This window comes from Paroedura picta, chromosome 2 (assembly GCF_049243985.1).
Source record: "Paroedura picta isolate Pp20150507F chromosome 2, Ppicta_v3.0, whole genome shotgun sequence".
NCBI lineage: Eukaryota > Metazoa > Chordata > Lepidosauria > Squamata > Gekkonidae > Paroedura > Paroedura picta.
The window spans coordinates 39,990,595-40,004,434 of NC_135370.1; the positions used below are offsets into that span (position 1 = coordinate 39,990,595).

The 13,840-nt window shown below is 46.1% G+C and overlaps 1 protein-coding gene across 2 annotated transcripts in view; it reads left to right on the forward strand.

Moving 5' to 3' along the window:
* Positions 1-3,365: 3,365 nt before the first annotated feature.
* LOC143829283 (sodium channel protein type 2 subunit alpha-like) overlaps positions 3,366-13,840 on the forward strand; it is a 74,333-nt gene continuing 63,858 nt past the window's right edge. For both annotated transcript variants that reach the window (XM_077319856.1, XM_077319855.1), the window contains exon 1: positions 3,366-3,607. The gene's annotated coding sequence lies outside the window, so the exon portion shown is untranslated. The remainder of the gene's footprint in view (positions 3,608-13,840) is intronic.

Sequence of the window (13,840 nt, forward strand, 5' to 3'; positions counted from 1 at the left end):
CCTGGCCTAAAAGAGATTAAACTGGCCTCAATCACAGCCAGGGCCTTTTTAGCCTTGGCCCCAGCCTGGTGGAATGCTCTTCCTAGGGAGATCAGGGCCCTGCAGGACCTTGAGTTCTGCAAGGCTGCAAGACAGAGCTGTTCCATCAGGCCTATAATTGAGGCCTTGAAAATTTAACAAAACCTATTCGCCCTCCTGCCTAAAAATCCACTTAATTAACCACTGCGGATGAGTATCATGTGATCCCCCCTTTCCTCTAGGAGAAGGAGGCGGCTTTTGTGTGAGTAAAGCTTAAATTTAAAATTTATATTGTAGAATTTTAAATATTTAATTATTATCCATGTGTATTGTACCTTGAACTGATGTGGTCCACCTTGTGACCTTGGGGAAGGGCAGAATACAAATGGGTGGGTGGGCGGATTGATGAAGAAGATGGGCTTTCCACTGCTGCAGCTACATGGTCAGGCTATCAACCCACATGGCTCATTGGTAGGCCATCTAAGGTGGCCTATCCTTGCAACAGAATGCAGTGGTAGAATGAGCTACATGACAGGTAACATTTTTCTGGTTCTCTCATGTCCAAAACTTCCTACGAATAATAAAAAATAGCACAAAAAGGAGAACCATTTTAGCCTCGCCCTTCATATACTATGCTCCCCCTCCAAGACAATCATTAATGGAAGGGAACATTGAAAAAAATGTTCCCTTCCAGCAGCTTGAGTGGGAAAAAGTGCATTCCACTGCCCCAGCATTCAGCCACTTCATTGCATGGCGTGGGTAGAGAAGGCCAAAGGTTATGCCGATTGAGTAGAGGAAGGCTGACACGAAGCACAGCAATGACTCTCTCGTGGCCCTGAAGCAACATAGTGTACTACTTTAGCTGGAATGATTAAGGGATCCACTGAGTAGCAGGGGAAGAAGAGTAGGATTTTATATACCACTTTTCTCTACTTTAAGGAGTCTAAGAGCACAGTACATTCCCTTGCCCACAACAGACCCCTTTTGAGGCAGGTGGGGCTGAGAGAGTTCTGAGGGAGCTGCGACGGGCCCCTAGTCACCCCACAGGTTTCCTGTGGAGGAGGAGTGGGGAATCAAAGACCGATTATGCATGGGCTGGAACGCCCGAGATGGCGGTGACAGGGCTTCAGGGAAAATGCCCGATTATGCTCGACGTCACTGCCATCCCAGCCCTGGCCCAACCCAGGCCCTCGGAAGATACACGTTAAGGAAACACGGATTCTTCCGCATTCCTGGGTCTAGCAAGGGTGCAGGCAATGGCTAGGTCGGGCTAGCCCAGTGCATAATTGGAGAAGCCGGGCTTTTGGCCTGGCTCCTCTCGCAACCTACGGCATCTCTGCAGGGACACTTCTCACCCCTGCCAGCTCCGCGGCTCCATGGAGCTGATGGGCGTCCCCCCATCCCTACCATGGTGGGAAAACAGCATACTTCTCCCCGCCATTATGCAGTGGGGGCCTCATGTCCCTGATCCCCCCTGCTGCCGCTGCTGTGGCAGCAGCATGGGGCCATTGCATCGGGGCAGCCAGTGTGTGCTGGGGGAGCCCTTCCCCCGTGTACACACGGGGAACGGCGGGGCATAATAGGTCAAAGTGAGGTCTATCGATTGAAGGCAGCACACAGGGAAACAGACCAGGGCCCATTATGCACATGTTGGATAATGCACTTTCAATGCACTTTGGAAGTAGATTTTACTGTTCTGCACAGGAAAATCCAGCTGCAAAAGCACATTGAAAGTGCATTATCCAACGTGTGCAGAATGGTCCCACGTAATAAGAATATTCAGTCAAAACGAACGGGTGGGCAAACGGGAAGAACAAATAACCCCAAAGTAATGATAGAATTCCGAGCTGACAGACTGGACTTCACTTCAGACTACGAGTTAGGGAAGTAGCAGAGGAAGTTGTAAACTATGGCCATAAGGAATGCCAATCCCCAGATGAGACCCAGGGTTCCCTGCTCATCTCCAGGCAACAGACATCAGTTCCCCTGCAGAAAATGGCTGCTTTGGAAGGTGGACTCCATAGCATTATACTCCACTGAAGTTCCTCCCCAAACCCCACCCATTTCTAGCTTCATTCCCAATGTTTCCAGCTTGGTGTAGTGGTTAGGAGTGCAGACTTCTAATCTGGCCAGCCGGGTTTGATTCCTCGCTCCCCCACATGAAGCCAGCTGGGTGACCTTGGGCTCCCCACAGCACTGATAAAGCTGTTCTGACTGAGCAGGAATATCAGGGCTCTCTTGGTCTCATCTACCTCAAGGGTGTCTGTTGTGGGGAGAGGAAGGGAAGGCAACTATAAACTGTTTTAAGACTCCTTCGGGTAGAGAAGAGCATCATATAAGAACCAACTCTTCTTCTATTTCCAACCTCAGAGCTGGCAACCTTAAAGGGCTGGGTCTCTATTCCTGATGTGCTATGGTTTACTTTAACGCTTACAAAGAAATGTTTTTGTTTGTTTTGTTCTGTTTTCTAAATTCAGACATAGCAATTTCCAGTTGCAGTCTTAAGTGAGACAGTGCCGCTTCTCTACCTTCTTATTTCGAGACAGATCCTCCTGGCCAAATACAGCATTAGCACCATTCCTGGCTCAGTAGCCCTTTGCGGGTCAAAAATGAGAGGTGAAAAAATATACTGTGCTGACAGGAGCAGTATTTTAAATGAAATGTATATTCGGGCATTCTGCAGTACCTCAGCATTGGTTGGCTATCTGTGTACGTGTACTTCCAGCTTGGTGTGGTGGTTAGGAGTGCGAACTTCTAATCTGATGAGCTGGGTTCGATTCTGCGCTCCCCCACATGCAGCCGGCTGTGTGACTTTGGGCTCGCCACAGCACTGAGAAAGCTGCTCTAACTGAGCAGTAATATCAGGGCTCTCTCCGTCTCACTTCCCTCACAGGGTGTCTGTTGTGGGGAGAGGAAAGGGAAGGTGACTGTAAGCCGCTTTGAGACTCCTTCTGGTAGAGAAAAGCGGCATATAAGAACCAACTCCTTCTTCTTCAGTAATATCAAGACTCTCTCAGCCTCACCTCCCTCACAGAGTGTCTGTTGTAGGAAGAGGAATGGGAAGGTGATTGTAAGCCGCTTTGAGACTCTTCTGGGTAGAGAAAAGCAGCATATAAGAACCAACTCTTCTCCTCCTCCTCCTCCTTCTTCTCCTCCCTGGCCGGGAGGAACACAGCTCTCTGAATCTGTTGATTCAAGATTAGGCTTCAAAAGCTGGTCATTCTCATTTATTCGGTCTCTTTACCAGCAGATGGAGCTGCCACGTTAGGTGCCGTCTGCCTCCCCCCCCCCATCTCTCCTCCTCCCCACCTCTCCCCCTCCCCACCTCCCAATGAGCTGTTTTCTGATATATGTTGGGTACCATAGAGTGAGTCTGAGACCAGGAAGCAGAGACAGAGGCAAAGCGGTTCTGGAAACGTCTCTGTGTTTTTCCCCCCTCCACTCTCACTGAGAACTGCAGAAAATTAGCCTGAATTTTTAAAGCTTGATGGTTATAAACCTGGATCATTATAATAAGGAATCATTTTTTTAAAACGTGGTCCTCTTGCCTGGATGCTGTGCTCTGATATGTCCCTCCCTTCTTTACCAGGTAAGCTGGCTGGCAAGCCATTTCCTCCTGCAGACGCTGGATCTTAGCAACCTGAAGTCTTCACACCAAATTGTGGATCAGATTTTAGCCTCTGGAAAGAGTATAGATAAATGTAAAGAGGAACTGGAAGAATTTAAAGCCATTTTGGACTGCCTGATTGTAGTGATGGTGGGTTTGTGGGTTTCTCCTTCGTCCTTTTTTCCTCTTCTGCTGAAAACCTTATAGTGGCCTATGAATATTAAAATAATATTGTTCTTGGGCATGTGTGTGTTTTCCTGAAGGTTGGCTCAAATTGTAAAATGGGGATTTTATTTACGATACAGGGAATGGTTTACATCTTCCAATGGAGGTCATGTTGTTCCTAAGGGGGGGAATTGTCAGTGTACTTGTGCTTAGCGGGGGGGGGGAGGGGGATATCTGTTTTAGTATAGCTACAAAGCTATCTCATTCAAGTGCCACAGGGAGGAGATATATACAGAATTCATTTTTTTTTCCTGTACCATTTAGTATACCATTTGCAGCCAGCCTGTTTTCAGTAGAAGAACCCGATTTCCTAGGTTATTAGAATACTACAGCATTATGTGCTGCATGTTTTATCTTTACCACTGTGACATAGGGAAGGGCATGAGATTTTGATATTCAGACAAATGGCGATGAAAGGGAGGCCCATATCAATCCGTCATGCAACCCCCTTGCCTCCAAAGGCCCATAAGACGAAGACATCATAGGTATTTTCATGATGCCTTTTCTGTTCTGCATTAATATGTCTCCTTTCCAATTGTATACGGGACCTAAATTGGTTTTAATTCTAAGTGTACTTGATGTACTGGATCATACAATCAATAACAGAGAATCAGCTACCTATTTGGATGAGTGGGCTTATTAATTACATGGAAAATATATTGTCGTGTTTTGCTCCTGGAAGATCATAACATAGAAATAATGATTTTCTTTGGATTCATTTTGGAATGAATTGTGCGTTACAGATGATTGTCAAAATAGAGTGCCATGCTGTGTAAGCAACAGGAGTCTTCAGGATTATGGCCTGGATTTTAGTTGCTGGGAGAGTAGCCCCAGAGGCTAGTTCCCAGAGAAAATAGGTTTGAGTGGATGAATGAAATTCGTGTTTTTATAGCATTTAGCACATTTGCAGACAGTGCCCAAGTCTTACCCCAAATATTTCTTGATCGCTGTAAATAATATATGAGATTGTGGATTGTTTATATTTTTAAAAATTCTTCCCCAAATATTTCTCTTTTTTGCCCTCACACTTCTGCATGTTAGCTTGATACGGATCACCATGAGTGATGAAGAACGAGAAACGACAGTATAGATTGGAGACTTGTCATTTTTTCTCTTGAAAAATCTGCCTTCCAGGCTTTCTTCCTGTTATTAAAGGGATGCTCTTTGTAATGCCTCATACTTTAATTGCCCTACCATGCAAATGCTGTGGCTGCCGTTTTCTAGATATTTATTTCAGAGCAGCCTCTATAGTTGACCTTGGTGCCTCTGCTCTGGAGTGAAGCCTTGGAAGGCTGTGGCCTGTGCATCTCTACAGATCTTCTTATTTGTATAAGTTGCCTTCTGTTTCTTTCTTAGCCAAGGGCAAGAATGAGCTCAAGTGTCATAAGCAGGATGGATCATTTACGAGAGTCCATCATTAATTAGTTATGTCTGCTCTCCGTCAAGTTCTTACCCTGGGTGAGGATAATTACTCCTAGGCTAATTCATAGGGTTTATCCAGATGATCAGCCCAAGGCATGGCCCTGCCACACATATCCTTTCTTGTAAGTCCTGATTCGAAGGTAACAGTGTGGTATTTATACTAAGCAGTTATACCCTCTGAAGCAGGCCCAGTTTAAGGATTCACAGGGCCTTAGCAGAGCACAACTGGTGCTGTTACTTGTCCCACAACATTTCTTGAACCTTAGCGGAACAGGCAAATGCAATGCCTCAAAATCTAAGGGGACCTTCACACTTACATGGCTTGTGGTCCGCATGCATGCTCAGCGAGCGATGCACATGCTCAGTTACTATTGCTTTTTTGTTGTTGTTCTCGCAGTTCACAAGCCACAAAATTATGAAGAGGCCTAACAATCACAGTGTGAAGGCCCCATAACTACAGCACTGCGGGGGCCCTGGAATTGTGGGGCTTGTAATATGAGCTGCATTTGCAACTAGGCTAAACAAACCCATAGCTAATCTTAAACAGAGTGATGCCCTTCTAAATGCGTTGAAGTCAAAGGGCTTAGAAAGGTGCAGTTCCGCTTAGGATCATGCCAATATCTCTTTGTGCTATATCTGTTGCTTCTAAACTATCCTTGCTTCAAGAAAGGAGAGAGTAATCTTGTTAAGGGGATGCAGTATGTGCCATGGATCACCAGTGAGTCAGCGAGGGAAGGATTTGTGCAAGAGTTAAGAATGACACGTCTCCAGGTAAAGGGTGAATACAATAGCAGTTCATCGGGATAATTACCCATCAGCCACCTCTGCTGCCCTATGACATACGTCTCCATTTCCCCAGAAATCTAATGAAGCAAGGGTATGGTAAAAGTCTCCTTACTCTTTTGGCCGACAATGCAGACTAACAGTTTTCTATGAGGTTAAATTGTATGTTTTGAGAGCTATATGGGAACTATATAGGCTAATAGTGTTGTAAATGTATGTAGAGTTGCTTATTTCCCAGCACATGGTATAATGCCACTTAGGCCTCTGTCATTTTGAAAAACAAGTTAACTCATTTTTGGAGAACAAATGTCTTTGCTATAATTGTGTATATTAGAGATACCCAGGAAATGGTGGGAATTTGTATGGAATGATGATCTAGACATGGCCGTCTTTGCATTATAAGCCGAGCTTGGTTTTGATATTGCTCTACTGCAGGAGTGGCCAAAATATGGCTCTCCAGATGTCCATGGCCCTGCCACACATATCCTTTCTTGTAACTGCTGGGCAGGGGCTCCTGGTACTTGTTGTCCATGGACATCTGGAGAGCCACACTTTGGCCACCCCTCCTCTAGCATTCTCAAGCTGTGTGGCTGTCACATTTGGTTGTATTTCCTTGCTATAGATGTGCCAACATTCCTCTCTGACTCAACGCTTCCATGTCACTTATGCATTCTGTCCCTTTCGGTAGTATGTCTGCTGCTAGAGAGGAAGGTAGGGATTTATATAGTTTTGATGTAATGGTTGACTCTGCAAGTCAAGGAGAAAAAATAATGTTATTCCCCTGTGTAGTTTCTTGGTAGGGATGCCAGCCTCCCCATGGGATCTGGGGATCCCCAGGAATTACAGCTCATCTCCAGGATACATAGATCAGTTCCTCTGGAGAAAATGGATGCTTTGGGGGTGGACTCTATGGTATTGTGCCCCCTGTTGTCCCCAGGCTCCACCACCAATTCTCCAGGAGTTTCCCAACCTGAATCTATCAACCTTATCCCTGTCATCACTAGTCATGAGTCAAGATGAACCTGGCAGTCCTATATCTTGGGGGAGGGCATTTTGAGATCTCCCAGGTGCGCGATGGCAGGGTCCTTGTCCCTGCTAACATTCCAAGGGTATCTGTACTCCCCATGCCATGGTAATGGTTCAAAAGCGGGTGGGCAGAGAAAAGACTTGCAGGCATGTGGGATGTTGTCATTAAATGACTAACGTCCTGCAGTCAATGTTTTGGTTGCTAAATGTCTTTCACCTCTCATTTGCACATGCCACAAGTGAGGCATAGAGCCAGATCCTATGTATGTTAACCAAGAAGACAGTTCTGCTGGAATTCAGTACAGTTTCAGCAGATGTATAAGAACACATTCTTACTTTTTTACCTTTGTTGCCATCTTTCTGTCCGGTCCATCTCCCAAGGTGACTGCTATGAGAGAAAATGGGGAAAAAATTAGTTTCTTTGCAAAGATAGTTGCAATAGATGAGGATCAGATGGGCTGTATGTGTGTGTGAGAGACAGGGCACAGTGATATGTTCTGTTCCCCCCCTGAAGAGAGACCAAGCACAAGGCAGGTGAAGCTCATAAACTTCATATGTACAGTTATAAAGCCCCCCTGAACTCAGGGAGACTTCTTTCTGAGCAGACACTCATTGAGGTGGAGCAGGATTATCATAGAATCATAGAATCATAGAGTTGGAAGGGGCCATACAGGCCATCTAGTCCAACCCCCTGCTCAGCGCAGAATCAGCCCTAAGCATTCTAAAGCATCTAAGAAAAGTGTGTATCCAACCTTTGCTTGAAGACTGCCAGTGAGGGGGAGTTTGCCACCTCCTTAGGCAGCCCATTCCACTGCTGAACTACTCTGACTGTGTTCCCTAAGTATTTGAAAGATTTGTCACTTGGAGAGCAGGGAAAACTTGTGCTGAGGAGTTCCACAGGCTGTCTATAGTGTCAGATCTGGAATGTACATAAACATGCATCAAGAATGGTGGGAGCTCCCTGGAAACAAGCAGGCTCTTCTGTCCTGGTATAACCTTGAACTTGCCGTGGGCTCCTGTCAGATCAGGAAATATAATTCAGGAGTCAGAAGCTTATTCACAGTCTGGCAATAAATTGGTGTACCGCTGTGCTTTCCATGAATTCCAGCCAGCAGTGTTGTCTTTATGGTGAGGAGCTGGAGCTAGACGTCAGAAATAGACAAGCTTGTGTCGGCTCAGAACATCTGACTAGGACCAAAATTAGAACTCATTTGGAGCCTCTGCTGCTTACCTGGATTTCCGTAGGGCCTGTAAGATGGAGCTCTTCCGCGGGGTCTATGGTTGAGGCCAGTGCAGGAAGATCTGGTCCCTCCCCCCCCCCGCCTTAGGACATGCCATCTGTCAGGATATGTGTGGGAGGATTCACTGACCTAGCCCCCTGCTGCCCCAGGAGCAGATGTACTACTATGAGGAACAATCATGGGATGTTTTGTAATGTTTTATTGGGGTTTTTAATGGGATTTTATTGTTGTGGGTTTTGATGTTGTTACCTGCCACAAATTGGGCCACCGGGAGTGGTGGAATATAAATTTTAATAATAATAATAATGATGATGATGATGAGGATGAGGATGATGATGATACACGGCTTTTGACAAGGTTCCCCATGATGTTCTGATGGGTAAACTGAAGGACTGCAGACTGGCATTTCCGATGGTTACGTGGGTAGGGAACTGGTTAGAAAATGGCACCCAAAGGGTTGTTGCCAATGGTATTTCATCAGATTGGAGGGAGGTGAGCAGTGGGGTGCCACGAAACTTGGTACTGTGTCTGGTACTTTTCAACATTTTTTTCAAGGGGGTGGAGGGACTCCTCATTCAATTTGCAGGTGACAACAAATTGGGAGGAGTAGCAAACACCCCAGAAGTTAAAAGTTTGAGATCTGAAGATGCTGGAAAAGTGGACAAATGAGAAAAAGATGCAATTCAATAATGAGAAGTGTAGAGTTCTACATCCGGATTACTAAAATGAGAAACATACACAATGGATGGGAAATACACTTCTGGGTATCAGTGTGTGTGAACATGATCTTGGGATACTTGTGGGCTGTAAGCTAAATATGAGCAGACAGTGTGATGCAACAGTAAAGAAGGCAAATGCAGTCTGGAGCTGTATCAACAGAGGCATCACATCAAAATCACGAAATGTTATAGTCCCACTGTATACCCCATTGGTTAGACCCCAGCTGGAGTACTGTGTGAAGTTCTGGAGGCCTCACTTCAAAAAGGATGTGGACAAAATGTAGAGGGTTAAGAGGAGAGAGACAATAAGTATCTAGGGCCTGAGGGCCAAGACCTATGAGGAAAGGAGAGGGTGGCCCGGGGGCCCGCACACGCGCAACAGCTCCAGCGCAAACGCGCATGCGTGGACTGCCGCGCACCCGCGTTTGCGCCCGGCAGGGGCGCAAACAGGCGTGCGCGGCAGTCCGCACACGCACATTTGCGCCGCCGCCATGCTGGCAGCCGCGGCTCCCCCTCCCGGCCCCTCCGGGCCGCCAGCAAATCGGCCTTCAAAACGGCCGATTAGCTTGCGGCTCGGTAAGCTTCTCTTCACCCCCCTCCCGAAACAAGAGGCTTGCCAGGCCGCGAGCTAATCAGCCGCTTTGAAGGCCGATTTGCTTGCAGCCTGGCGAGCTTCTCGCTTCGGGGGGGAGGGAAGAAGGAGCTGCGGCCCGGCGCAAAGGGTTGGGGACCACTGCTTTAGACTGAACAGGGGGTTGGACTAGATGGCCTGGCCCCTTTCATGTTTATATTCTATGAATTGGGCTGTAACCCAATTACAGGGGGGGGATCACTTGGGCATGAAATTGGGGCGAACCGTGGGTGGGCAGGTAGTTGTGAGTTCCTGCATTGTGCAGGGGGGGGTGGATTAGATGACCCTGAGGTGCCTTCCAATTCTGTGATTCTATTAGGGGCCAAGCCCATTGCGTTTAGGAATACAACGGGTGCTAGATTGTGGGGAGTGAGGTGGAAGAACACCCATCAGGACCTGGAAAGCCTGGAGGCCCCCAGGAAGGGAACTCATCGGCAGGGGTAGTTCTCACGCAGCAGGGATCTGCGGCCTCTAAGCCTCGGAGGGAAGTGGAAGGAGGAGTGGATGGTCAGGGGTGGGGGACAGAAGGCGATTGGCTGGCCGCTGGACAGACAGGCAAACCAGTTATAGGAGGAGGCACTCAGGGGTGGGACAGCTGCCCTGTGTGTGGGTGTTAAGCGCTGAGTGGCAAGCCATGAAACATACTCCTCCTCCAAGGCCTTACCACAACTATATTATGTGGAACACGATTCTAAGTCTGTTTACATTTCCTTGCTGGATCAAACCAATATCCATGCCTGTCTAGCCATCCTTGACACTCTCTCCTAGTTAAAAAGGACATGTTTGTAGCTGAGAAACTCACAAACCAGAAAAGGCATGAATATTATTTTAAATTACTTTTTTTTAATTTCTTTTTTTACTAGAAGATAAATCATAGAGTCATAGAATCGTAGAGTTGGAAGGGGCCATACAGGCTATCTAGCCCAACCCCCTGCTCAACGCAGGATCAGCCCAAAGCATCCTAAAGCATCCAAGAAAAGTGTGTATCCAACCTTTGCTTGAAGACTGCCAGTGAGGGGGAGCTCACCACCTCCTTAGGCAGCCTATTCCACTGCTGAACTACTCTGACTGTGAAAATATTTTTCCTGATATCTAGTCTATATCGTTGTAGTAGTTTAAACCCATTACTGCATATCCTTTCCTCTGCAGCCAACGGGAACAGCATCCTGCCCTCTTCCAAGTGACAACCTTTCAAATACTTAAAAGAGGACTATCATGTCCCCTCTCAGCCTCCTTTTCTCCAGGGTGAACATTCCCAAGTCCCTCAACCTATCTTCATAGGGCTTGGTCCCTTGGCCCCAGATCATCCTCGACACTCTCCTCTGTACCCTTTCAATTTTATCTACGTCCTTCTTGAAGTGAGGCCTCCAGAACTGCACACAGTACTCCAGGTGTGGTCTGACCAGTGGGACTATGACGTCTTGTGATTTTGATGTGATGCCCCTGTTGATACAACCCAAAATGGCATTCGCCTTTTTTACCCGTACAGGTGATCAAAAAGTTTAATGGAAAGGATTGCCTCTTTCCTTGTGGGCCCATTGTCCCTCCACGTGGCAGATAGAAATTCTACATGTGAAGCCTCCTCTTTCACTGCACTTCCATTCCAAACCTGTTGAATATGAATCTGCCCCACAGTTGTTAAATGTAGTAGAAAAATAGCATTCCTAATTAGGGAGGAAATCTTTAGTATTTGCACATGGAAAACTACTGAAATTGTTCTGTAGAATCATCAGTGGTATTGCATGAAGCTTTACCTTTTATATTTAACAGCTTATTTGGTCAGTAAGCTCTGAGAGCAGAGGAAAGGATCTGTTTCTTCTGCATGGATTTGGCCCTTGGCTCTAGTTAATCTTTCCCAGGCTCTTCTTATAAGAACTGTGCAAGAAAACTGTGTTTAGGATTGGGAAATACCTGGAAACTTTAGGGATGGAGTTGGGAATGGGTGGGATCTGAAGTGGGGAGAGGGTCCTCAGGGAAGTATAATGCTGCGGAGTTCATCCTCCAAAGCAGCCATTTTCTCCAGGGGAATAGATCTCTGTCGCCTGGAGACGAGCTATATTTTCGGGGGATCACCAAGTCCTATCTGGGGTCTCTTATCCCTACCAGTGTTCCCATTTGGCTCAAATCTGTTTTGTCTCTCAAGTGGGCAGAGCTAGGCATGAATCTCAAGTCAAAGAGCAACATTTAGTGACCAAAGGTCGGAGGTGGAGATGGCAAAGCAGGTTGGGTTAAGACAGGACTTATTATCAGCATTATGTTTCTTCTATGCCCTTGGCTGACAGGTTGTGGATCTTTCAGCAGTATATGAATCAACACATTTGTTTAAGTCACTGCAACTCTGCTTTAGTGAAACCGGTAAAGAAAGATCAGGTTGTTGCTTTTTTGCTGAATATCCCCTGATGATGATAAACTGTAGCCTAGGCTACCAGATTGCAGGGCACGGAGGACGGAGGCCTGAAGAGGAAGTTGGCTCAGCTAACAGAGGAGGCTGGGTAGGCCCCAGCATATCTGAGCATGTCAGACGCAGCTGGAAGGGGGGGCCTAGTGGACAGGGGTCTGATGAAGCCTATTTACGGGCAGTGTGTCAGCAACTGGCCTCTTTCCTTCGATGCTGAGCCATGAATTGATTGCATCATGACCCTGGTCAATAAAAGTCAATAAAATATGCTACACTGCACCTAGCATAGCTGTAATCAGAGTATTCTTAATTTTACTATACTACTACAAGACATTCCAGACAATAGAAAAGTATTACCATGGAACCCACATTAGTCTGGAGGAAGGCTTCAAAGTTTGCTCTGGGGAGTGGTACAATCCATTCCATTGTAGAAGAAGAAGAAGAAGAGTTGGCTCTTATATGCCGCTTTTCTCTACCCGAAGGAGTCTCAAAGCGGCTTATGGTCACCTTCCCTTTCCTCTCCCCACAACAGACACCCTGTGAGGTGGGTGAAACTGAGAAAGCCCTGACATCACTGCTCGGTCAGAACAGCTTTATCAGCCCAAGGTCACCCAGCTGGCTGCATGTGGGGGAGTGCAGAATTGAACCCTGCTCGCCAGATTAGAAGTCTGCACTCCTAACTACACAGCAAACTGGCTCTCAGGTGTCTCTAAGATGGCTATCTGATTTGGCAGTGATAAGGAGAAGCAGAGATGATTGGCAAGTCTTAGCTTCCACAAGAGCTCTTTAGGAACCATTAGTGGCTGGTATTAATTATAAATGCCTTGAGGTTCTCCTAGCTTCATCTGGAGCCCTATCCTGGACTGGTACTCAGCCAACCCAGCAGTTCAGTTCAAATAGGAATGTGATTATGGCATCTATTGTGAGACATTTAATTTCATAACAACATTGAGTAAATCACAGAAGCCAGATATGAATCATAAAGGACGCCTGTCTTCTGCAGAATAAAAGCTAGCAGTAACTAAGAAAGGAATGGGGGAACCAATCACAGTACATTTTGAAAGGGAAAGTTACTATTTATATACTTTCTGTACCCAGAACCCAAACACAAAATAGTGTGTGAGACCCGACCCAGAGGCTCTGAAAGCTTTGATAGTTTAGTTCAACTAATTGTACTTACATCTGCACTCTTGCTGTCCCTGGTCCATCCAGGCATTGATCATGTACACCTGCTTAGCTTCAACAATGATTTAGCTTGAGAAGTCTTCAGGCTATGTATTGGGGAAGGAATGGAATGTGAAGGTCTTCTACAGATGCTGCTATGCTTGCTAATTAGATGACATCTATGCTAACCTTTGGGCTTGCATCTAACCCTTTAAGGGTCTGCAAACTCCGCATTGCTCATATGACTTCTTTCAGTGGTCAGAATTTTAAGGTCACCATCTCTAAAAATGGTGTCCAAATATTTTAGGCCACCCAAGGAAGTTTCTACAACCCTACAGTTACTCTGGAGATGTACGCTAAAACTATCAAAGTTTGAAGCATTGTTCAACCATACTATATAGCATGTCATAGGTTTAAAATTTCAATTTTTAGTCTCACTGCTTTTAGGGATTATCAGAAAGCCCAATAACTTAACCAGAAATCTCACCTAGTCTTCTTCTTAGACTTCCATCCAGAGAAATTTGATTTGCTGGTCACAGTAATGCATAGTTATAGAAAAAACATCAATATTATCATTCTCTAAATCTATATCATGTGATTATAATC